At 34.6% G+C, this 25,327-nt stretch overlaps 1 protein-coding gene across 2 annotated transcripts in view; it reads left to right on the top strand.

Moving 5' to 3' along the window:
• The window catches only part of Ip6k (Inositol hexakisphosphate kinase), a 158,191-nt gene that overhangs the window by 78,847 nt on the left and 54,017 nt on the right, over window positions 1-25,327 (top strand). Inside the window, exons 1-2 of one of the 2 annotated variants that reach the window (XM_085944767.1) lie at window positions 11,829-11,881; window positions 19,834-19,888. The exons of the other annotated variant lie outside the window; for it this stretch is intronic. The gene's annotated coding sequence lies outside the window, so the exon portion shown is untranslated. Of the gene's footprint in view, window positions 1-11,828; window positions 11,882-19,833; window positions 19,889-25,327 lie in introns of those variants that run through there. 2 annotated transcript variants of the gene reach the window in all.

Below are 25,327 nucleotides of genomic sequence, written 5' to 3'. Positions count from 1 at the left end.
CCGATAAAAACAAAAAAAACACCAACCATTCATTTTCTCAATTCAAAATGAGTAATAATGTTCATAATGAATTAATTACCTGTGACAGGATCTCGTTGTTTAATGTTTATGCAATATCCGTCTTGTCCCTACCAGAAAATTAGCGGATATTGGAGAGCGTCGTATGAACGGTGTGTGTCAGCGATGAACTCCAGATTATTGTTTCTTCTTAGAATCACGAATTCTCGCGTCGATGTGCGGTCGCCAACCATGATTCCAGCAATGTCGTAAAAAACAGGTGCATTGAATCGACGCACGTGCTCTCCAGCTGATGTTTTATCAGGATTGATGACAATAGCGTGATTGTCACTTTGCAATTCGTGCATGTGTGCTTTGAAGAATTTTAATAATTCATTGCGCTCATTCAATAGGGCGTCCAGTTCGCCGACGATACGCCTGGCATTAGGCGAATTGAGGTTATTGTAGCCGCAACGTGCATCCACACGATTTATGTCCTCACCGTCCATGAAGTAGATTTGTAAAAAAATATGTGGTTCGTTTGGCATTGGCAGCAATGAGCCTACTTTGTAGTATACCTGGCCTTTGATTTTGAACGTAGAATGGAATTGTTGACCATTTGCCGGAGTATTATGAACTATTTCTGTTGCTCCGAACGAAGTCATTTGGAAACTTGAATTGAATGTGCGAATGGACTTCAGGAACAGGTTTGAATCTGGAACCGTGCCGATGAGCAAGTCGTTCAATGGTTCTGGTGGTATCTCAATTTCTGGTAGTTGCACTTTTCCTGATGTGCAACACATCCCGGCTGACTCATGTTTGAATTTGAGCGCATGACAATGGAGACATTCTTTGTCTATAGCACCAATCAGCACTTTCGGATGAGCGGAATATTCAATATCAGGCTCGTACTCGAATGCGAGACGAAGAAATGAAGCGGATGTAAATGCTCGATGTACTTGTTGGCGTTGTCTTTCATTTGCTCTGCGTGTGTTGACTACGAACCGGCGCGCTTGGCTCCGTTCCAATTGTCGTTGTTGATTTCGTTCAGCTCGTGCCTGTTGTGATTGAGATGCACGCAATTGCGACATGCTCACACGCACGTTTTTGTTATCTTGTTGGATTTGTTCGTCTGTTCTTTCTGCTTTACTATTTCGCATGTTTGTGGCTTTATTCATTCGACGGCCTAAATGGCCCCCTTGCGTCTTGCTGGCATTGTGCACTGTAATACACGCACACAAAAATAGATAAATTAAAATAAATCGTACAAAATTTTGCACGCACTGCGTTGTGATATGCCGAATGAAATGTCAAAATGACGCGACGCTTTTCTTGAATTCTTCTCGGACGTAGCGCCATCTGTCATTCAACAACATAAACAATTTCGTTATGTTTGAAATACGAACGACGGTTAAATTTGTTCATACAAAAATAATTAAATCGCAATTAAAAAAATGGGAGGGTGGGGGTAGGAGGATGAAAATTTGAAGTTATAGGTATTTTCTGATGCCAAATAATAAAAAAAATACAAAAAAAAAATAAAAGAAAATTTTTTCTGGATAGAGATACCCTAATCACCTAGCGGTATGAAATATACTTGTTGACCTATTCTCATACCTAACAAATATACATTAAAAAAATCATAAAAATCGGTCGAGCCATTTCGGAGGAGTGCGACCACAAACATCGTGACACGAGATTTTTATATATATAGAGATTAAGCTGGGTACTCATTAGCGAGCCGTAACTGCGACCGTTGCAGATACAATAACTAGTATGGACGCTGAATAATTAGTTCGAAACCTTGAGAGCGTACATAAGTGAAACGGCAAATAATTTTCAACAGTATGTGGAACGAAATTTCGCAGTCGTCGCCAATCGGAGACTGACCGTCGAGGTGTGAGCACGTCAATTTGTTTTGTGATGGCGTCGGAGGAATATATTCTTAAATCGTGTAAAGATGACTAAAAAACGTTCCGCATGTACTTGAAAAAGAAAACATGGCAATCAATCATTGGCGGCTCTTTGCTAGATAATATGGGAGGTCAGTTTTAAATAATTTTATATTATTTTAATTTGCCTTTTCGTTGTACACTTAAAAGACGTATAGCAAACTGGCTTTTTAAACATTATAAAAGAAGTGCTATAAATTGTTAGATAGTTAGATAGAAAAGATAGGTACCTACTTACCCTTAAAAAAAATGTATATTTTCACATCAAACAATCAAAAATATTTAATAAAAACTCCGTAGCTTTTTAGCTTCATTTTTCATTAAACTGTCACTATCAGAAAAAGTGTTGTGTACTGTTATGAAACGGCGGGATCATTTATATATAAACACTTTTTATATTTCCACTGATTTTATTAGAAGGTTACTTTTATGATTGATACCTATAGCAGATTACATTTTAAAGGGTAACATTTATACAATGGTTTAACTGTTTAACACAATGAATGCAGTCGATGCGTTTTAGTCAAAGGTTGTATTTAAACTAAACTAAAAAGCTATTTTTGGTAGAGTACTATAATATTACAAAACAAACAATGACATTGCATATGAAACTTTCAGACAACAATAGGAAGTTTGAAATAATAAAAATATAAAAAGGTTAACCAGATAAAAATAATACGGTTGAAACAATTGGTAGGTAAAACAAAACATGCTCAATGAAATCGCATGTTTGGTAGGTAAAGCAAAACATGCTCGATGAAATCGCGAGGCAATAATAATTAATAACAGAACAACGTTTTATACCTGTTTCCTTTAACACACTGAAAAATGTATTGTTATCTCTTTCTCGGACAATGACGAAAATCTTGCCTATGCTGCGTAAAAACAAATTAAAAAAAGACTGGCAAAATGTGTGCTTTCTCCGTTTCACATATGGAAAATGAGAGAGAAAGAGAAATATTAGAAATATTTTATCCCGGCGTATTCCAAAATGACCCAAAGTATAGCGACCAAGCGGATTCTGTTTGTTTGAATTTTATACACACAGTTCGTCCGTCCGTGTGCGTCTCGCCTTGACGTGTTAGCTGATAATTATTATAATACATTGTACCTACATCTTAGATTATAACCTACATAGATTGTAAGATGTTTATTTTTGGAGGGTCATTGACCAAATGACCTAATAGACCAGCCGCCATTGCAATCAATATACCTACTATTATTATTACGAATATAATAATAAACATAACATTAAAAGGACACATGTTGAATTTTTATGACAAATTATATTTCGTTCGGCTCGCGTCATTTGCACAATCCGCGCATCGCCTAGTCACGATCTTTTTAGACCATGCCTTAGCTGTTATTATTTAGCATCTAGAGTTGGTTACAGTATCTGGAACGGTTACAGTTACGACTCGCTAATGAGAACCCGGCTTTAGATAAACTGTAACAGGTGGTAATAGTTTGGAGAGGCTGATCGTAATTGGCAGAGTAATTGAAAAAAAAGACGAACATCTGCACGCTGGCAAGACCGAATCTTCATTGGTATCGGCATTGGGCTTTTGGTTGTAGCTTCAGGCCAGATAGCTAGAACCATAGCACAGATTGTTTCGGGGCATTGAATGCACCCCGGAAAATACGGGAGTTAGTGGGGTACGAGCCATGCATGCCACTTTCTGAATTCCATAGCGAGTCGCATCCGGTTGTGGGTAATGTAGTCCGCGGCGTGTGGTTGGTCACCACCGTCGTCTGTGATTAGTGGTCGTGTCTACGTGTAACGTAGAGAGAGTGCTACGAAGCCAGATGGCGCGCGATGTGATCATAAATTTCGCCGAGGTCTTGCATCATATGTCATTGTTTCCGCTGGTGCAGCAATACATGATAAAGAACGTACATGCTGGTATGAAATAAAATAAAAATAAGCCGGAATGTAGGTCCCGTATTCGTCTACTGCGGATTACTGGACATGTAACGTATTTTCAGCAAATTATTGCGAGTCAAAGGTAGACGAATAATTTGAGTCATGGATTTTGTGCGCTTGGACAAATGCACAATTTTATGGTCCAGTACACCAGTCATGGTGTTGCACACTACCTCTATGGGTTGCACCCTAATTTGAATGATATTGAAGAAATGTAATGCATCATTTTTCATTGATGGGAATATGTGTTCGCATGCAAGGATTAATTCGTACGGGATTTTTATTGTGTGTTGTTTGTTAGCTTGCGTGCTCATAGACGCACGGCCGGTGCACCTCGACCATAATCGCACGCAGTCTATGTAGGTATATCATGGCCCCCACATCCTAAAGCGTGCCTCCAGGCCACGATGTGTGGTAGGCCCTCCAACCTAACACTTAGGTTAAAGGCAGTGTAATATTCTACAGTAGTGTTCCCCAAATGGTATTCCGTGGAACTCAAGGGTTCCGGTAATGTTTGTATGTTTTATCATTTTTTTTGTATCTCTAAATAAATCCACTTTAATAATTGAGCTGTTGGCACTATTATTATTATTATGAAGTACTGATCGCGACCCATTTTTGTGGTAGCCAAGTAACATGCAACCCTTCGCCATATTGGATAAATAGTATTTTTTAGTCTGGAAATACACTTACATAATTATAAAATACAATTCTACACGTGAATTATTATTTAATTAATATCATGATACCCTCATGAAATTGCATCGCACAACCACATATTTTGTAATGTTCTTAAATATTCTTTTTTTGCTATTAGAGCAAATTTATAATGTGTGTTTATCTCACTTAACTGGTTGACCCGTCACACCGGACCTCCAGGCTAGTGCTCTGTCAGCCCCTCCCCCTTGTGGGGCCATGAGGTGGATTGTATACTGTCTGTGTATGCATAGGGATGAAGCGGTAATACCGCTACGCGAGTAATAATGCGAGATATGGTACGCACGGAAGCGAGATGGGATCACTGTGCATCGATAACGTCTGGTGGTGAGCACAACGACCGGCCGTTGATTGGCCATTGCGTCAAGTTGCACCAGCTTCCTGTCTAATGGGCGCTCAGACTTTGTGTGACTTTAATTAATTAATTAATTCCGTGAATTTATGTATTTCTAAGCCGTAACTTTTATGATTTAATATAAATGATGCACTTTTTTGCATGATTGATTCACGGCGCAGTATATTATCTAATTCAAGTCGTAATCAAAAATTGCATGGTCATTCGGCACCGCGCTAATGTCCTCAGTCGACAGGCACTTGTGCACATTATCGACCGATTCGCCACGGACAAAAGTTAGCAAAGTTGACGAGACCGTTTGCAAATTGACCGCGTTTATTGAAACGTGTCGCGGCTGTCGCGTGTTTTTCCACTTGGCTGAAAGAGTTTTTTTTCTGCGATTGGCAGTCAACGTGGCCATAGACACGAGATGTTCGATTATTAAATCCGACCGCGCTCTTCACTCTCGATTCACGAAACCAGCCATGTTTGCTCTTGATTAATGGGCGTATAACTTCAATTTGGAACCGCTTAATTAGTTTTTTATTGTCTGTTTGTTTTCAATCATTTAAGTGTCTTCACGTGAGTTCATTTGTCAATTTTTCTTAGAATTAATTGGTCATATAAGTACTGCGAGATGAAAAATATAGTATTTAAAAAGTGTCTGTTGTCAATGGTATCAAGTTATCATGCAGATAATAAGTTAAATGAGCAGGTATACATCGTCGTTCTCTTGTAAAAAGGGCGAATTAACCAAAATGCTACTTTACAGGAGGAGGATTTGACATTTATTTGTTTTTTACCTGTAGATGATTATAAATATCTAACAAGTTTATAATACAGCTTAGAAAGAATACTGTCATTATAATAGGTATTATTATATAATATTTTAAATGGCCTAATATGTCACATTTGCTTTTTATTTCGTAATTTTAGCCGATTATCGTTTTTAAGTACTTTCCTTTGGAGATAAAAATTCGCCATTTTTACACAACAAAGTTAGTGGGGTACATATTGCATTTTCATTAAAATCTCGATTTCGCCAAAATGGTTGATTCGCCCTTTTTACAAAACACCGACGACATAAAAAGACCAGCGTAAGTTTAGTATCAATCTGCAACTGCAAACATTTGTATGATAAATCGTCGTTTTTGATCAACAAACAATAATGGACCAGTAATATTATTTTATTGCAAAAATAAAATATCAACTCACAATATCTATGCAACTACGTGGTAATAATTGTATACTTATAGTCAAGTTAGTTGCGTGAGTAATATAAAACATCGTACCAATGTGAACATATCAATATATGCTAACTTCTCATACTTTGCGTCTTATCTTGTTGAATTTTCACTTCGTTTGATTTGCCTTTTATGCATATTTATTAAAGATTATGTTACATTACAGCACTTATACCTTTTTCTCGAAATAGTTCTGAAAATCTTATCTGTGTTATGAATAAACGCACTGACCCGATCAGTAGATATCGCGTATCAAATCAGATTAACATCGTAAGCATTTTAATATTTATAACCACAGTATAAAATGATTCTGCATACTTTTTTAATAACTGATTGATTTTTGATACATATTGCGAAATTTAAATGATATGCACAATAACATTATTATTACGTACATACATATTTGTCGTAAACGTCCATAATTATTGTAGTCAGTTTTTTTAAATATCTTATTAATTTTTATGGCACCAAGGTCTCCTCAATGTTGCACTTTAAATATATTTTGCACCGACTGAAAATACAAATCTCTTCATAATCAATTAAAAGGTTTTAAGATTTCTATTTAAAAAAATGGCAAAACTAACGACTAACGAATTATTATTGTTAACGACAATAGTAAATAATAAACATAGAAATGCGAAAGCCAGTCGCCATAGACCACGACTTTGAATGCAGTTTTATGCCTTAAAACGCAAGAAGTACAAAGCCTCCAGAATGTCCTTAATTATTACCAACATTGAATAGGTACGCGTTTAGTTTACGTGACAAACATCAACGCATATTATGATACAGCCATTAATATTGAAAATATCTATGTTTACCCCATATATATCCACACGAATCGTACCTTCTTACAGCCACACCCAGAAGGTAACCCACACGTATTTTTGTGTGCTATGGTTTCTACAGAGTGTTACATTAACAGATTTTTACGAGCAATGAATGGTGTGAATTAGCCATTCTTTCTATCTATCGAGTCCTGTTTTCGGTTACACACATTGCTAAACAATATCCCGACGTCTTTTTACGCATTTTTTTTTGCTTTTTATTGGGTGGGTTAAGGTCCATAAGGCTGTCCACCATTTCTAATCTATGTACTGTTTGTTATCTGTCGTCACTCGGCCCAATACTCACAGTATGATTATGACTGTCCGTTTATCTATAACGTCATATACACCTATTGATACCAAATAATATTTATTATATTATCATAATGCCTAAATCCCCCATCAAAAATCCTCCAATCGACAGAGTTGGGAATAATAATGATATTATTGTAACTGTAAATGAGTCAAGGCTAGACCAGGATGCACGCACAGCGAAACAAACAAAAAGAAAGTTACCGTTATCTGTTTTCTGGGCGGACGAAAAGGATCGAGAGTAGGTACTGTACGGGCAGTCGTTAACCTACCCCGAGCTTCGAACGTCGCCTCTTAAAGTGCAACTTGCCACCTTTTCGCGCCAAAGCGTGCGTTTACAAAATAATGTTGCTAATAATTAATTGTTACTACTTGTCAAGCGAAATATACTGACGTAATAAATACTTAATGTCCCTGAATCAGTGTTTTTAATGAGTGGAAAAGTGTAAATCAACACCCTACGTAAACCCATACCTATCACTATATAACATTGGCTGGCATTATCAGTGAAAATGTGAGAACAGATATTACGAAACGATCGGTTTTAACATGAAAAAAAAAAATCATAATATGAAGTTGTTGTTACTGCTCATTCACCAATTATTTCATATCATATTTTAGTATCTTTTGAGACCATTATGTAATTAATATTATTCTTAATACCAACGTAAATTAATGTTTCTGCATTTCTTTCCAGTTCTACGAATGTATCCTTCACATTCAATCATTTTTGTTAACGCTAATAATGTCAATGTCATCTCCACACGGGGATTTTACCTAGGCTGTCTATATTCAGTTTTGTTTGACCAGTTTCTTATTGACACGATGTTCATAATTCGTAACACCTCAAATACATAGGTATATATTGAAAAAAAAATAGATAAATATTTGTAGAAACCGCATAGGATTTCATCCCACAGCCATTGCAATCCGAGACTTTCCTAACAGTACCCATGCATCTACGGATTCTAGGGCGTTATATAAAATTCTTCTAATACTGTAAATTAATCAATGTATTAGCGATGGGTAAGTACTAATATTGAGTCATAGAATCTAATACAATTTCTCCCGCCTAATTTAAATAAATATATAAAATAAAATAAAACACAATAATAATAGTATGTAGTAGTTTAATATTAATCAGTACGGATTTCGTCCGCTTTAATGGGACGTTGTGAAATGATATATAATATGGGATATTAAAGCTATTTGTATGTATATTTATATATCATATTGTTATGGTGATGTTGTTTTTTACGTTGTGTTTGGACCTAATAGATTGAGCAAGTGGCTAACATCCGTTTCTCGTAAAAACAAAAAATCTGTTAGTTTAACCTTCACTATTTGGGGGGCTATTATGATCCTCTTGGGATCGAGCATGGGGTTGACAGTAAATTGAAAACATAGCCCCCACAAGAGGGGGACGACAGGGCGTTCGTATGGGGAGCCGACGTGCGAGTCGACCAGATAAGTGAGATAAACACACATCACAAATTTTCTTTAATAGTAGAAAAAAGTCGCCTGCGGGTTATTTTACTTCAATAGTGTTACTATTTTTAAATATGTGGTTGTGCGATGCACATTTTAATTGTATGTTTATAGGTACTTGACAACTCCATAATTCAAATGGATGTATTAACAATACGAAAAACCGTTAAAAATACATCTTAATTTTACCGTATACACTATTTGGAAAACTCTACTGTAGAGCGTTTACACTGACAAATATCCTAGCCTGGGGATCCGCTTCAGGATGTGGGGGGGCATGACTGACAATCTCCCATTGAAGTGGACGAAGCCGGTCCTGATTATTATTAAACTAAGTAAAATAAGTTCTACATATTATTGTGTTTTATTTTATTTAACACAATGTCTTTTTAAACCGAGAATTGACAAAACATCATTAAAGAAACTATTTTTTATTCGTTGTTTTTATTTAATAAAACGCAATTTTTATGTAGTACTTATTCCACTTTTAATCAAGAGATTAGGGCCGGTTTCGTCCGCCTCTAATTCCGGATGATAAAATAATAGGATAAGATAATAGGAAAATAAATGGACGGATAATTATTTATGTACCTATTGTTATATTATTTCTATCGCTTTGGATTTTGTTTGATAAATATTGTTTTAAAAAAATGTATTCAGTTGAAAATGTCCCTCTGAGGCGGACGAAACCGGTCCTAATCTCTTGATTAAAAGTGGAATAAGTACTACATAAATATTGCGTTTTATTAAATAAAAACAACAATACAATGCAGTTCCACCATGAATTGACAGTTAACAGAATAAAAAAAATAAAATAAAAGAAATTATTTTTTATTCAATGAACAATACACAGGCTTTTAAGATTTTTGTTTTATGTATTATACTCCATAATGACTATAAAGTCGTGTGTAGGTATTGACTTTTGAATATTAATTACACTGTTTGATTTAAAACAATATTTGGTATTGTACTGATATCTCTATCATTTAATTCACATAAAAAATGAAATCTAATTGACTTTTAAACTAACATTTCATTCGAATCCCGAAATGACAGTCACGAAAACGCGAAAGAAAATATAATTTACCATAACACAATTTAATAAAATGTCTCGTAGACATCGGATAAAAGTCGCAGCGAAACATTTATCCACGTCTTTTTCGGAGCTCGACATTGACACGCCATCTCGGCTATTTATTTTATCGATTTCGTATACATTTTTCATACAAATCTCGTGTCTTAGTGGTACACTACTGTCACAATGACGACTGACATCTACTTCTCCATTTGGCTCGCGGCATTCTATTTATTTATAACTGAAGCATTCATTAATCATGATTAATTTATAAGTTTTCAGTTGAACAACCGCGGTGACAGCTGGTACTTTTGAAAATATTTATATCTGGCTACTGAAATAAAAATTTCACGGCCGAATAGAGATAAAGAAATTCAAAACTTTACTCTTAATTTCTTTTTTTGTTAAGATGTTTCCAGTAGCGTAGCAAGAACCGGCTATCCTGGGCACATTGCAAAAAATAACAATTGTCAATTTTCATTTGTTGAGAATCAGTTAGAATTGATACATATTCGGAAGCGTTGTTCAACGATACCATGTTTATAGTTGCACAGCGAGTACAAAAGAAAGTATATGTCACCTAATCTATTCCGAGGATTCCACCCTCTCCATGCTATTATAATCCTAATGAAATTCTAGTGCAGTGCAATGTTCTCATATCGCGGGAAATTTTAAGAGTAGAAATCGGAAATAGTGAAGTTATCAACCTAAGTTATAAAAAAATAATATTTTATTGATATAAAAAAATCGTCTGCGGCGCAGAAGTCATCGAAGTTTATTTAACAAAAAATAGCCATATATTATTGTAGTATGTCGAAAATTCGCTGTTTTTCATTAGTCTTCATCAGTATATGAAGAACTCTCTGATTTTCTCTCCCAGCATAAAGGGAGCACTTTTGGTTACTGCCCCGGGCTCTAAAACACCTGAAATACCTGCAGATAGTAAAAAAAAGTAAAATTGAAGCAAAACACGACTCCTGATCTATTAATTTTCATATGAACTCTAAAAAGAGAAGAAGAACAACCATTGACATACATAATTAGTACTTATGACAAACTGGAACATGCTTGAGCAATTTTGATAGGACCACGGAATAATTTATATACGAATTTATGACTTTCGTGGCGTATTTATTTTGATAAATACATATTACTAATCAATTTATTATATAATATATACCTATCTATATGCACGCTATTTTGATGATCGGCGCCTGATTTTATAATTATTATAAATCCACGAATAACCGACCGACCGCAGATGTATAAAATCGCTGAGATATTTTGTCAAATTCATTACTTATTAATGATTTACATTCGGTGGACCTTCCAAGTGTCCTGTCCCCTCGTGGCGCCAGCCAACCTTGGCCGATTCATATTATATTATTTTCAGTGCATCGCGACGCCACTCATGGAATTTATTACTTTATTATAAGATTTTATAATATGCAGAGGCGTGGTGTATTTCGAATGTCGTCATTACGGATTTTATTTGATAAACTACCTAATAAATGTATCTGAAGTAGGTAGGAGTTGATCTTTATTCACGTAGGGCCCAGTGTTTCCCAAACTTTCGACATCTTGTGCCCCTTCTATAATTTTCGTAACACTGAGTACCCCTCGTCAAAAAAAATGCATATACTTTATTAACAATCAAAATATATTTTTTTTTGTTTTTTAGTAGGTACCTACTTATATAAACAAAATAATAATAAACGAAAAATAAAATTCATTTAAGTATAATAAAATATAAATAAATAAAAGTTATATTATAAATAACATTCATTATAATCAGTGAGAAGAATGAAATTGTTTAGGTTGAGACAGATCATCATAATTTGGTTCTCTGGTTGTTAATTTTAATCTGAGATGCGGTTCCACAGCCAAAAGCCTGTTCCTGAAAAAGCAACTTTACGTAGATATGAAGTTGGAAAAGGCAAGATGTATTACAGAACTTTCTCTGTTAAAACTGGATACACATGTTGCATTTACAACCAGAATAATGTTAAAAGTACGTTCCTTATATTTACTTTTTAAGAATCCGTCTTAGGCTAATTCCAACAATTACTCTTCTACCGCATGCGATAAACCTTCTAGCATGGATGTTGTAGGCCATCCTCCCACGGCGCAATTGAAGTCCGATGGATCTGAAACTAAAATTCCAGCCAGTATCTAGCTAATGTATTTCAATGGCGGCTCGCTGACGGCGAGACTGGAATCTCTCAGCTTCAAAACGGTCGCGAAGAGACGCGACTTGCTAGTCGCGCGGTCTCTGAAGTTTCCAGTCACCGTAAAACAGTGGTTCCAGCATCATTAGATTCGGTGAAAAATCATATTTTCTTACCAAAATTGGCCGCACTGCGAACATGTGTCATGCTATAAAAATCATTAACAACCCAAAACGTAAAAAGTACAAGATAAGCAAAATTGAAATAACCTAATTCTATTAGAATAAACGCAGCAGCGTGCGTGTTGTCGGCTTTTGTACAAAACAGCTGATGGTTCAGTTTGACAGTTTGAGGTTATGTGATTATTATTTCAAGTGGTTTCAGTAGCGTCGTGTGCGAAGCATCACATTGGCCAGTTTATGAGTTCCTTCACAAACCAGTTCTGTCAGATTTCAGTTGCGCCGTGGGAGGAGGGCCGTATTGATGTCGTATTAATGCTTGTTGCACCAGGCGCAGCCAAAGCCCGGTGCAGCGCGTACCCCTACCAAACTCTTCCCGTACCCCAGGGGGTACGCGTACCACACTTTGGGAAACACTAGTGTCGGCAAGTAAGTACTTGCGTTGGAGCTGAAAAACATATTTTATGGAAACGAAAAAATAAACGGAATTTCGGATTCACACAGAGTTTAGGGTTTAAAAAATATTGTTATGAAAGGTGCCATTGTGGATTAAGACGTTTTATCGTCATTTGTCAAAAAGCACAAAATTGGACATGATAAAATAAAAAAGAAGTCTATGGATGAAATAAAATTGCGCGTCGCGTCATCGGATCGCGCCGCTGGAATCTCTCGACGCGAAATGTATTTTGGATACCGATAAATAAATGAACGCCGGACACTCCACCTTGTTGGTTCTTGGTCCACTTTTCCATGCAATACTTTACTTCTCTCGCCCCGGGATGACACATCTCTACTGTTTTCTTTTCCCGGTAGAATATACAGAAATATCCGAGATTTTTGGACGAGGTCTGGTATTGTCCAGAGAAGTTGATGACCTCTTCTGAATTCTCGCTAACGCTGAGAATGTTAAGATGTGTGAAAATGTTTGTATTACTTTTCTTTTCGAGTGATCAGTATTCATATTAGTTATGTACTTTACCCCCAAGTACCTAGATAGTAGTTTGGCTTTCTTGCGTACCTTTGGTATTGAAAGAACTATGTAACCCTCTCTAGTAAATAATATTATGCCGGTTGTAATGTACCTACCTAAAACTTCCAAAGCTTTAATATCTCCAGCTTCCATTTCGTTAAATATGTAGTCAATTAGCTTCTTAGAAGTAGTCTTGGTTTTCAACTGAAACGCACGTGTTGATGGCAATGTCTCAAAATCAGTTGGCACTCACTAGCTAATTGTCGTTCAATCGATTCCCGAACGCCAGGAACCATTATGCTAAATGCCCTGTTACATGTCCCAAATGGCCAGACTGGCATTTCGAATATGTATTTTCGATCAGAATCGATATTTTGTCGTATGTCTCGGTATAATTTTAGTCTAGTAGAAAAAATATACTTAATTACAAATATATTATTTTCTCCGCTGCTTTTAGCATTAATAATTATTGAATATGATCACTGATGAATCATTTTAAACATCGCAATTTTTTGTAATTATTTATTTAAAAAAATACGAAATGTTTTTTGAAATATATTTTTCAAAATAATCTTTGTGTGAATATTACATTAAATATTGCACGTATTGGTTGATAACACAGAACAGGTTAATAAAATATAATTCCGATAGGCTATTCCCCAATACACTACATTTTGACGCAGGGTTCTGAATGTGTGAGTGTCGTACGAAAATGAACCGCACATTATAGGCGTGCAATAGTGTGTTGAAACCTTCAAATACACCAATATTGAATCCGCGTCAGTGCATAAACCGTCAGTAGCTTTCGGAACGAACGACAAGCATATTCTTCTGTTCTCCACACCCGTTAGGTATTTCAATTTCCATTATTTCTCTAGTTGAAAAAGTCCAGTTTGCACGCATATCTTATAAAATGAAATATTGTTGTATTTTAAACTTTAGAATAAAGTAATTCGTGGTACTGGTTGTAATGTACGTACACGTATATTTTATGTGATAGTTAGATGTTTATTTATACGCCGAGAAAAGGTAGGACATCATAATGATAAAACTTTTTTCATACTAAGTATGTTTAAATTTAACTGCTAATTTTCGCCCCACTATATAAGATAATAATTTAAAGACAATAGTAAAAAAATACCTAACTATAAATAAAAAGACCTAACTGGAATAATTGAAGTAAGATGAAAGGATTGAAAAGCTTGATTTCTGATTCTTGAGTTATTGAACCTGTAATGAGTGTAATGTAACGAATTATCTGACGGATGATAATATTCGAAATAGAAAAAAGAATGCCAAGACATGTCTGATTTGTGAAAATCAATATGAGATTGGAGGGGAGGATGGGTATTTGCCGATTGATAAAAATGTTGTAAAAACAAGATAAATAAAATGAATAGGATGTTATTCTTATCGCGATTGCCGTCATCGATGTAATTTTTGCTTGTCATAATTTGTTCTGAACAGGATTTTTCTTGTAGATATTTGGGATTTCCCCGCATATTGATTTATTTATTAAAAATATTTTTGTTTGTTCATGTTATTATTTTATTATGATTTTTCGCGGGGCAATTGGGACCAGGAAAAACTGCGGACGTTTCAGTATTGAATATTGGGCAAGTCAATTTAATTATTAACCGTTTACTTCATCATATTTAATACAATGTATCTATCACTCGGTATTCACCATCATGGTGATCAGGTGTAGACAGGTACTTGATATTGTAATTATTGGTAATGCTGCGAGGTTGGGTAGAATGAGAGCTATGTAATGTGAGATAGGACCAAAATAATAATTGAGTAGAGAGGGTGGAAATTTGTAATGGAAAATTGAGACAAGTTTGCAGTAATAATTAGGATTGAAGATGTTAATTAATATATTATTATTGTTAATATTATGTATTAAAAAAATATAACCTACTTATCCACAAACCGACAAATTGAAGTCAACGTAGATAATTTAATAATGAAAAGTAGTATTAGACAATAACTAAGTTGGAAGTTTTAATTGAAATCATAGAAAATGTCTTATTTTGACATGTTTAAAAATGCTAAATGGCTGTACAATTTTAGTATGAAAATCATTCTATCAAATATGTGGGTAGTGACAAGAACTTTTTATGACAGGCAGTAGGTACTGTGTTTGTCAATCCAAAATATTGCTAGTTATTTGCAGATTCTGTCGGCTAATTTGTAAACTATTATACCTAGATAGATTTTCACAATATTAAGACAGAAAGATAAATGAATTTACATTGTGCAAGCCAAGTTTTTTTGTGTAATTCGTTACAACAAGACGTACACTGCAATAGCTGAAGTGGCAGGCAAATATATGAGGCACGTAAAAGTAAAAATGAAAAATCGTGCATGATTTTCCACTTAACAGATTTTAAGTATCCAGTCGATTAGAGTAATTGGGTGGCCAAATCCGTCGCGTTTCAAACTGCGCATGATGATTTTTAAACAATGTCAGAAGTGTTCACAATTAACAATTTATAGGTAGGTACACAGTATGTAATTTACTTAGTATTATAGTAGTATTTTCCAACATGAGTCGCGAAATGAAATTATGTGGTGGGTAGCCAAAATTATTTAGAATTGAAAAACAGCGATTATTGGAAAATTCTATTAGATGATGATGAGTGTTTTGAAAACATGGGCATATTTCGAATATTCCCCTTGCTACTTTTTGAGTATTATCAGCTAATTAATAGTAATAAATGAATCCGTTAACGGTGATGTTACCTTTCATACTTTCGTGACAACACGAGTTTCTCGTCATAAAAAAGGTCGTGGTTCCAGAATGTTTCGGAACCACTAGACTGTAGTATACATAATATAGATAAAGGTTCTTCTGTTCTTATCTAGATTCATTGACCTAGTATTGGAAACACTTATAATACTGTGGGACATACAAACGTGAAAAAGATTTTCCAGTTCAAATATTTACGGAAACAGTAAAGGTATGGTAGGTATATTGGTTTAAACCAATTTTCTTTGTGTATATGAAGGATAAGATCAAGGGACTATCTTCTAGGTTAATATTACCTTCAGTAAATATTAATGTTAAGTTCATAATCCACGTAAGCCTGGCAATTCTGGCCGAGGTACTTTGTATAGGGTAACTGCATTAGTCCCCGGACAGCTTCAGTATACGGACAGTTTTGTACAAATATAACGAAAATAAGCAAAGTATGAGAGTTTCATATGAAGGATGACTCACATATTGTGCCTGTATTGTTCCTTGACCAATAAAATTATATTTGTCACGCACAAATGAATTCATTCTATAGTATTACATTAGTAGTGGTGCACATGCTGACTCAACAAAAAAAAATATTCGATTTCTTAAAAAATAATTAGTGAACGAAGGATACAAAAAGTACGTTAAAACTATGATTATTTCATTTATTCGCTTCAAAGATGTTTCATATTATTCAGTAATATATTCTTGTATATTATTCAATGATAAAAATAATGTATTTTGTTAAATTTAGTTAAATATTTGGTGTCCGGCAACTAAAGTGCAAAATTTTATCTTTTTTTAGTTGTCGGACGCAGTGTCCGGGCACTGAATTTATAAGAGACATTGAGTATTTGTGTGTGTACAGTATCACATCGAGGCTTGCTTGGTTTCATACAAGTTAGAAAAGGACAAACATAGAATTGTAAATATTTTTAGTTTTCGGACACGATTTTATAATTTTGATCCTGCTGTCCGGCGACTAAAATTCAATATTGAATGACCGGACAAAGCTATTTTCTAATTAATTATTATGTATTTACACAATTGTCTCCAATAGCTGGTACGAGTACGTCAAATACAAGCACCAGTTCATCAAGTGTGAGCAATTTAACATTAAAATCTCATCTTTTTTACCCCAAACCTACTCAATTTGGGAGTAAAAATAGAATAATAAGACACTGTCAAAGCACCAAGCGCCATTTCTTCGGAAGCGTGGAAGAAGATCATAAAGTGAAGGATGACAAAAGTACAGCAATTCATAAAAGATGAAAGGTCTTCCTTAGAAAAGAGAAGACAAATAAAAAAAAGGAAAGTGAAAAAGGCGATTTGCCAAAATGTTCTGATGAATTAGAAAGTGATGTTGAGGATGGTTTATTATTAAAGAACATTGGCTGTGATGGATGTGTTCGTTGGTTTCACCGTAAATGCACGACAATGTCTATGTTATCTTATAGTGAAGCATCACTAAAAGATTTTGTATGTAATTTTTGTTTAAACTTAGACCTAAATTAATATGTTTATCACCCGTATAATCACTCAGACACCCGTATTACGTTGAACCCCGGTTCCGGGTTTGTAGGTGTTTAGACATTAAGTCACATATCCAGGCTATTGGGTTGGGGGTATAGCATTGAAGCATTTTTTTCTCTGTAAAACTACTGAAGAGTGCTTGATTCAAGCATGGATTTTTTACACTTAGTTCTCTTTTATATTTATGATTGAAAATAGCACTAGAAAACATTTATTTTTCGTCAGAGAAGGGATTAGGATTAGTATTGAAATTTATTTTAGTGTGTTTGGAAATATAATTATGGTGACTGAAGTGTTGAACCTTTTTAAAATTATCAATGGCAATAATTTAGTTGCCAGCAGTTCTCAAGTATGTTTTTTTTGTAAGCCTGCTTTGCATATTATAGAACACAAACAAAAGTTACACAGTTTGAGATTTTTTGGATGTAATAAAAATTAATGTCAAAATTTGGTCAACTCACTTGAGATGTTTATTAGTTTAACCATTTGATTTATGAAGTTCAGTTTTTTATTTCATTTTGCTTTGCTCAATTTGCACTCAAAATTACTTCGACAGAACTATATGAAAGAAACACATTGAATAAATGAAAATATGTTTTTTTTTCAAGTTAGCAGTTGCTTGAGTGCTCATTGTGAACTATTTCTGCTTTTATTGCATCATTGTATTAACTAAAATTGTTTAAACGTGAAAAAATATTTTTTTAACACCAAAACTTGTCTTATTTTCTATACGAAATAATCTGTCCGACCACTAAAAATAGTACGTCCGGAAACTAAGATTGTGTGTCCGGAGACTAAAAAAACCAACCATTTTTCTTAACATGAGAAATATGATAGTAATTTATCTAAATATAGATTTTTAAAATATTTATAAACCAAAAGAATATATATGTAAACATTTATAAATCATAACATATTTTGTTTTCTTCTAAAAATGGAAAAGATAATCGAAAATAAGGTGAGAAAATAGTTAACTGTCCGGATACCAGTGCATTTACCCTACATATTTAAGATCGCTTTGTCCGCTGTGAATTTAATTAATACGTACTGATTTTCATTGAACTGGTTCAAGCAATTACTAGGCTGTAACAAGTCGGCAGTGACTCAACTTTTATTATACAATTATTATTCTTTGGGACTTAATCTTTCCCCAAGAAGACAAGTAATAGCTTGTTTTATGTTATTAAACGGATGTGGTCAGAAAATTTCGATCGAAATGTAAAGTCAGTGTTCTACGCACATTTTTAGTGGAGAATAATCAAAATCTCTAGCAGTGGTCAGTTTTAAATATCAAAGCACAGTGAGTTTTTTGTTGTGAAAAATGATTTTCTTATAGCTATAGTGAACTTATAACGAATGCGTATATATTAAAAAAACAGTTGTGAAATCACACAATGAAGTGTTGTTAAGTGGTTAAAGTTTACAGTTAGGTAATCTGTTTAATAATTATTGCAATCTCATGTACCTACAGTTAAACAAACTGATAAGGTTAATATTGTGTTTGTTCCAAAATACATACTGAAGAAAAATATACGTTAAAATAGGTAGGTACTTACATAATACATGCAAATTGCCGCTTGGAGACAATGCAGTCCTTGATAATTCACATTAATTTATTGCTCCAGTGTAGGAAATTCACACAATCAATGTAAGTAATTGATTATATGGCTCTAATTTACAGTCGTTATTTTATAGTATATTTCTATGCTTAGTGCAAATATATTTATTAGGAAAATAAAGTTAGATTACCAGTATTTTCATAAACGTTTCTATTTCTAAAATTTCCTCTTAAAACTATATTTTTTTTAATTATTGGTGTAGTTTTGAATATTGATAGTACCTACTTACCAAATTAATTTCTCTAGCACGTATTATCAGGTGAAAACAGTGGTAGGTCTAGGGACGTAGATGCTGAGGCACCGTTTGATTTTGAGCCCCCCACGATAAAAAGTAAAATAAAAACTATAAATTCCACTAATTAATACTACTACCATACATAAAAAAACTATCAATTTATCCTTATCCTTGGATATATTAATATTAAGTAGTTGTTTATGAGTACAAGTTGATTGGTTATGTTATAGGAACCTTTGATGTTAGAGTTGCATGCATTTTGTTTTACTTTGGGAAATGTATATTTTTAAAATTTGTGTATAATTTAATTATTGTATTGGTGCTTTCTGGAACTGTATTGAGACCCTTTTTCAAATTTTCTGATGAATCGATTGCGTCGTTTGTGTCAAAGAAAATCGACGCTGGGCTTAAATATTTTTCTAACAGTATAAATTTGTTGTGAAAGTAGATGCTGATAAACGTTATATAAGTTGTATGTTTACATGTAATCTGACGTCATTTTATCTCTTTTTTCAGGTCAGTACCTACACCTACAGAATCATTACTTGTTTGGCGGATTGCGTGGCAACGGGTAAAGAATATTTTATTTTTATTGTTTGTTTTGGTAGTATTTTATCAGTATTCGGAGATAAGTATTTTACTCAACAATGATAACGCTGAGTAATAAAACTAATCGCGGTGTTTGTGTTTTTTTACGGTGTCAACATTACATACATTTAACTAAAAACGTTGAACAAAAACCTTATCTCTGTAGACGAGCCTAAATATAATAAATTATGAGAGTGAATCTGAAAAAGGTTACGTTGGCTTTTAGTTAAATGAGCTGTAAGCAAAGATTTTGGATTATCCACCTATACAGAAGGAGTTATTAACACTATTTCTATTGACATTTTAATTTATTTACCGAACGAATGAAACATGGTTATGGTGGCATTTTCGATTTCCTGAAGCAATTAAATGGCTGCCACTTTTTGACATTTCTTAAGTTATTTCTTTGTATAATTTCCGAAAAAAACTTAGTTATTTTAAAATGCTATAAAAAAGAAAAAATATACCTACTTACATTTTCATGGAAATAGAAATTTCCATTTTTTTCCTGGGCGTTTTAAACCAGTGCGATGATTGCATAAGTGAAAACACCACTGCGATCATTGCATAAAACTAAAATTACCACTTAAACATCTTTGTCACCGAGACATGATCTGGTGTATGCATTTAGAATTCTAATTCGCTTCGATTTGACGTTGCTCATCATCATTAAATATGAATTATTTTTAGTATGAAAATAAATTGAATGCATTTGCGACTATTTGACATAATATATCCTCGCTAATACGAAGCGATGGATATCTTTCCACTGCGTCCTTCAAATTAGTATAATATATCATTTTGATTGATTCGATTAGCGGGGTAACACGTGCATTTCACCGGAGTGCGCTATATTAGCAATCAAATGGCCAGCGAATTCGATAAATAAACAAATAAGTATAACGTAAGCCCATTAAAATTCTCTTGGCACCAACCAAAACTCCTTCCGCTTATGTCAGTCACCGTTGTATCGGCAAGTCACTTATCGGGTCACGTAATAATTGTGAATGTATGTTTAAAAAAAGATGACTTTGATAAAATAATTAATTATCTGTATTAAATATTTAATACGAATGTTGTTTATTCTTTATGCAATGTGAATCACCATATCCTTTGCATGACCACACCGTGGGATGTATCCTAACCAAAGGTGTTGAAGAAACTTTCGTTTAAACGCAATGACGTAAAACGTATGAAAGTGAGGCAAAAAATTGAGCTTTGCTACCTGTAATTGCATAAACAAGTATACTTAATCCTTTTCACCTGTTAATATATTTTTTTACTAGAGTGCACATCAAACTGGAGCTTCCTTCAGTGATTTTTATAGAGAAACAATTGGGTAAATCATCCCCAGGATCCAAATACACCGCCGTTATACCTTGCAGGATGAAGGCATTCCCAAATTTCCGCCACCCTTATCGTTCCCTTGTTTTTATTTATCACGTACTTGATTTCGTCGATGTTGATTTTGGGGCCATCTGGGTTTTGACGACCTCGGGTGAACACTGCTACATGGCGAACTCTTGTCTGTCTCATTATCAATTGGTTTATTTCGTGTCCTTTCCGTGACACGTTGAGCTATTCTTAATTTCAGCACCTGCTCAATTATATATACATCGTAAGTAAAACGAGTAAAATGTCGTAAGCCGCTTCTTGTAGATTTCCTAATTGCAACGGTGTCCGGCAAGGCGATACGATCTCACTCAAAATATTCACCGATTCTCAAAAATATGTGATTTGACTGGAAGAACAGAGAAATTGCCATTTAACTACGAATATATTAATTCCATTCATTTTGTGAGCGACATTGAAGTTTTTTTTTAATCCTAAATAATTCCGGCAGGCGATTGTAAATGAAAGCCATAAAGTAGGTTGAAGAATAAATGTCTCGAAGACAAAATTAATGATGACCGACCCAAAAGCCATCCTCACCAATTGCACTCAAATAGAGCGAGTCAACAACTAACAACAACAACAGCATCTATCGTGGATAACACATGTTTATATACAAATATACAGACGTGGTAGATTACAGAACGAAACCGACATGAAGTGCATTCAGGTGCCTTAGTCGTGTCTTCATACGTGATTTCTCATTGTGTGAAGTGTAAATGTTTAACTAATATTTACTATCAAACACGCATATTGATTGAAAAGTATGTTAATTTGGGCTGCCTGCTGGCATCCTATTTTCTTTGGAGGAACCATTGAAGTCTCCAACTTCATCTGGAAATTCCAACCTGGATTTTCCAATGGTTTCTCTAACCAAAAAAGGTTGAGTCGCCCTACAATATTCTTTCAAACAGTGCTTGACCTAGCTCAACGTGATACTGTGAACGACTTCGCACGAAAAAGTATTTTTTAATTTCGAAATAGCAGTAGTAGTAGAGTAGAAAATGGCATGATTACTTTTACGTTTCATGCCATATATTAGGTATGTTATCGGCATTATCGCTAGGGGAAGTCCGGGCTAAGCGAATAGTGTGGTTTACGTTAAAGCAAATATTGCCTTTGACGAAAGGATAATTATTATCATCGGTTGAGTCACATGTCTGAATTTCATTGGTATATATAATATCAGAGCGTTGGAGCGGACCTTTTCTTTAGTTGCTCCGCTCCGGGACCTAATACTTGCTCCGGCTCCGCTCCAGGGTCTGTTCCGCTCCGGGTAAAAAGTTTTAAGTAATAAGTATTATATGTACACAAATGTTAAAAAATACGTAGTTTTAAAATAATCGTCATTTTCATTATTAATTCTATGAAACAAAATTACAGGCAGCAAATCGTCTCTCATTTTTGCCTCTTCTGTCAAAAAAGTGAGGTTATTTATCACTCGGCAGTGTTGCCTTTTTCAAATAATTCGAGTGTTGCAAGTGTCAAAATATACTATTTTCATTGGATTTTAGGACGAAAATTTAATAATAAAAAAAACATCCGGAGCAGTCCGGGTAAAATCCCATTGCTCCAGTGCTCCGTGCTCCTGCTCCGAGCTCCGTTCCAATGCTCTGTATAATATGTATTGCTCACATACCGATGACATGTTATGTTAATTAGTGTAATACCCTAATAGATACATCACCATAATACTCCTTTCTAATATATATAAATAAATTTTAATGTCAGTGCCGGTCAGTTGTTTTAATAAAGTGAACTTGCGATAAATAGTGTAAATATTTTGTGTCTCAATTATTTCCCAGTAGTTAAACTTAACACACCAGATTAATATCATTTCCTAATACAACGTAATATTATGATTAGCCATTTGTTTTGTATTGTGCATAATATTGATATTTGGTTTCAAACGTTACTTTAGATTAGAGGTCCAAGGAGTTCGGTAATTAGAAGACCGCTAGGCAAAGCAGATACGACATTTACTTTCGTTTATTACTTTCAATATTATGATTCTGTACTCAGAATTCAATATAGCCAATAGATTAGATTGGTCCACGAGTTTTTCGGGATTTGTAGGCTATTTTTTAACAAAAGTGATGATTAACGTGCTGATTTAAAATATTCGTTTATTCTGGGTGTTTGGGTAAAGAGGATATCTATATTTTAGTTATTTGTCAATTAAGAAGTCTTAATAAACATACTGTTCAGGAAGATGTTGTACAAAACGGTACAGCGCGAATGAATTCAGATGCGATTTGCAGATGTCTCGGAAACGTCGATGAACTGAAATGTGCCCAGGCATTAGGGAAGACGGAAGAGCTCAGTAAATACGATACGACGCAATATACCATACCATAGCGGGTCGCAATCAAAGCTAAAGTGAAATTATAAAAATAATTGAATACGAAATACAAATTATGATATAAAATCTGTATTTTAATATTTTTTTCTTAACTTATTAATTTATTAAAGTGACATTTCCATGCCTAGTAGAACCCCAGAATAGTTTTTTTTTTAACCATTACTATCTTAACTTATCCGATTTACCCGAACTTACCCTATATTGTATGTACGAAATATTTAATCGCCTTTCCATAGGTTGCGTCACGGACCATTTTGTAATTATTATGTCGAAAATATTGATCGAATTTACTAATTTTAGCCTTTGATTCTAATCTCACTGAATTTATAACTCACTCGTTTAGATTCGGTTTAACGTAACTGATCTTATCAATTTTTTAAGAGAGCCGCGAAATAGCTTTTGTAATTTTTCTAACCGCGAGAAATTAAATTAATTCTGATCATTATTTCAGTTTTTTAAGTCACCTTGGCTCACACTTGACGTAGAAACAAAACGTTGCAGAAACTGGTTTATTGCTGTTGTAAATATCAGATAAGATCGGCTATTTTCGGTTTAAAACTATTAATAAAAACCGAGTGGATTACTCAATCGTAATGCGCCGACTAAATACAACAATAGTTTGTGTGTGGCGAGAAGTCTCATAATGTGAATCTTAGTCCAGACCTAGAAGAAGAACCATTTGTACAGACCTACAAACTTATCTGGAGAATGAGATGGGGGAGCCACTGTCGAAAACTACCCAATCACGACGCGTAGCTGGCAAAATCTGACATTCGGATGACGTTTTTCAATATGGCGTCCTATGGTAGTTCGTAGTTCCATTTTTGGTCATTCTCCAGATAAGTTTTTAGGTCGGTACATGATCACGTTTTCGACCCGCGTCGCATTACAAAAATACACGAACATTTGTATTAGAACATAATTAAATTAATGTCTGTAAATGTAAGGACGCTAAACCAAGAGATGTCACGGAGACTTGAAGCTTTCGAGATGTGGCTGTATAAACGCATCCTCAAAATTCCTTGGACTGACCGAGTGACTAATGTTAAAACTCTCAATCGAATGGGGAAAGACCGAGAAGTTCTGCGTAATATCAAAACCAGGAAACTACTGTACCTCGGCCACATTATGATAGGACAAAAGTACAGCATTCCCCAACTTGTCATTCAAGGAAAGACCAATGGTAAGCGTAGCAGAGGACGGCGCCGCATTTCGTGGCTTAAGAACCTCCGTGATTGGTACGAGAGCAGCTCCACCGAACTGTTCCGAGTAGCAGACTAGAAATCTAAGATCGCCTTGATGGTGGCCGACCTCCGCTAGGTGATGGCACAATAAGAAGAAGACATGTATGTAAATGTTTGGATAAAAATGTTCGGAAACAATTGTGATACAGCTTTTGAGCTGTTTGTATACAATGCTTATTAATTATTTGCGAACAAGCATACCTTAAGGTCAAATTACACCGCCAGATTCTCACGCCGATCGTCTACCACGATCGTACACTCGGTCTTGAAATGTTACTTTGGATCGTTTACTGGAGTAGTGGCCAAAATATAATATTGTCTTTATTCGCTCACGACTCAATCGAAGATCAGTGACAATAATTGAAGATGCTTATCGTGTGTTCTCGGTAATCGTCGACGCAATTGTCACCGATCGCCGTTTGAG

This window comes from Rhyacophila brunnea, unplaced genomic scaffold (genome assembly GCF_057557595.1).
Source record: "Rhyacophila brunnea isolate RB1 unplaced genomic scaffold, BYU_Rbru_1.0 scaffold_17, whole genome shotgun sequence".
Taxonomy (NCBI): domain Eukaryota; kingdom Metazoa; phylum Arthropoda; class Insecta; order Trichoptera; family Rhyacophilidae; genus Rhyacophila; species Rhyacophila brunnea.
This window is presented reverse-complemented; position numbering and strand designations above follow the sequence as displayed.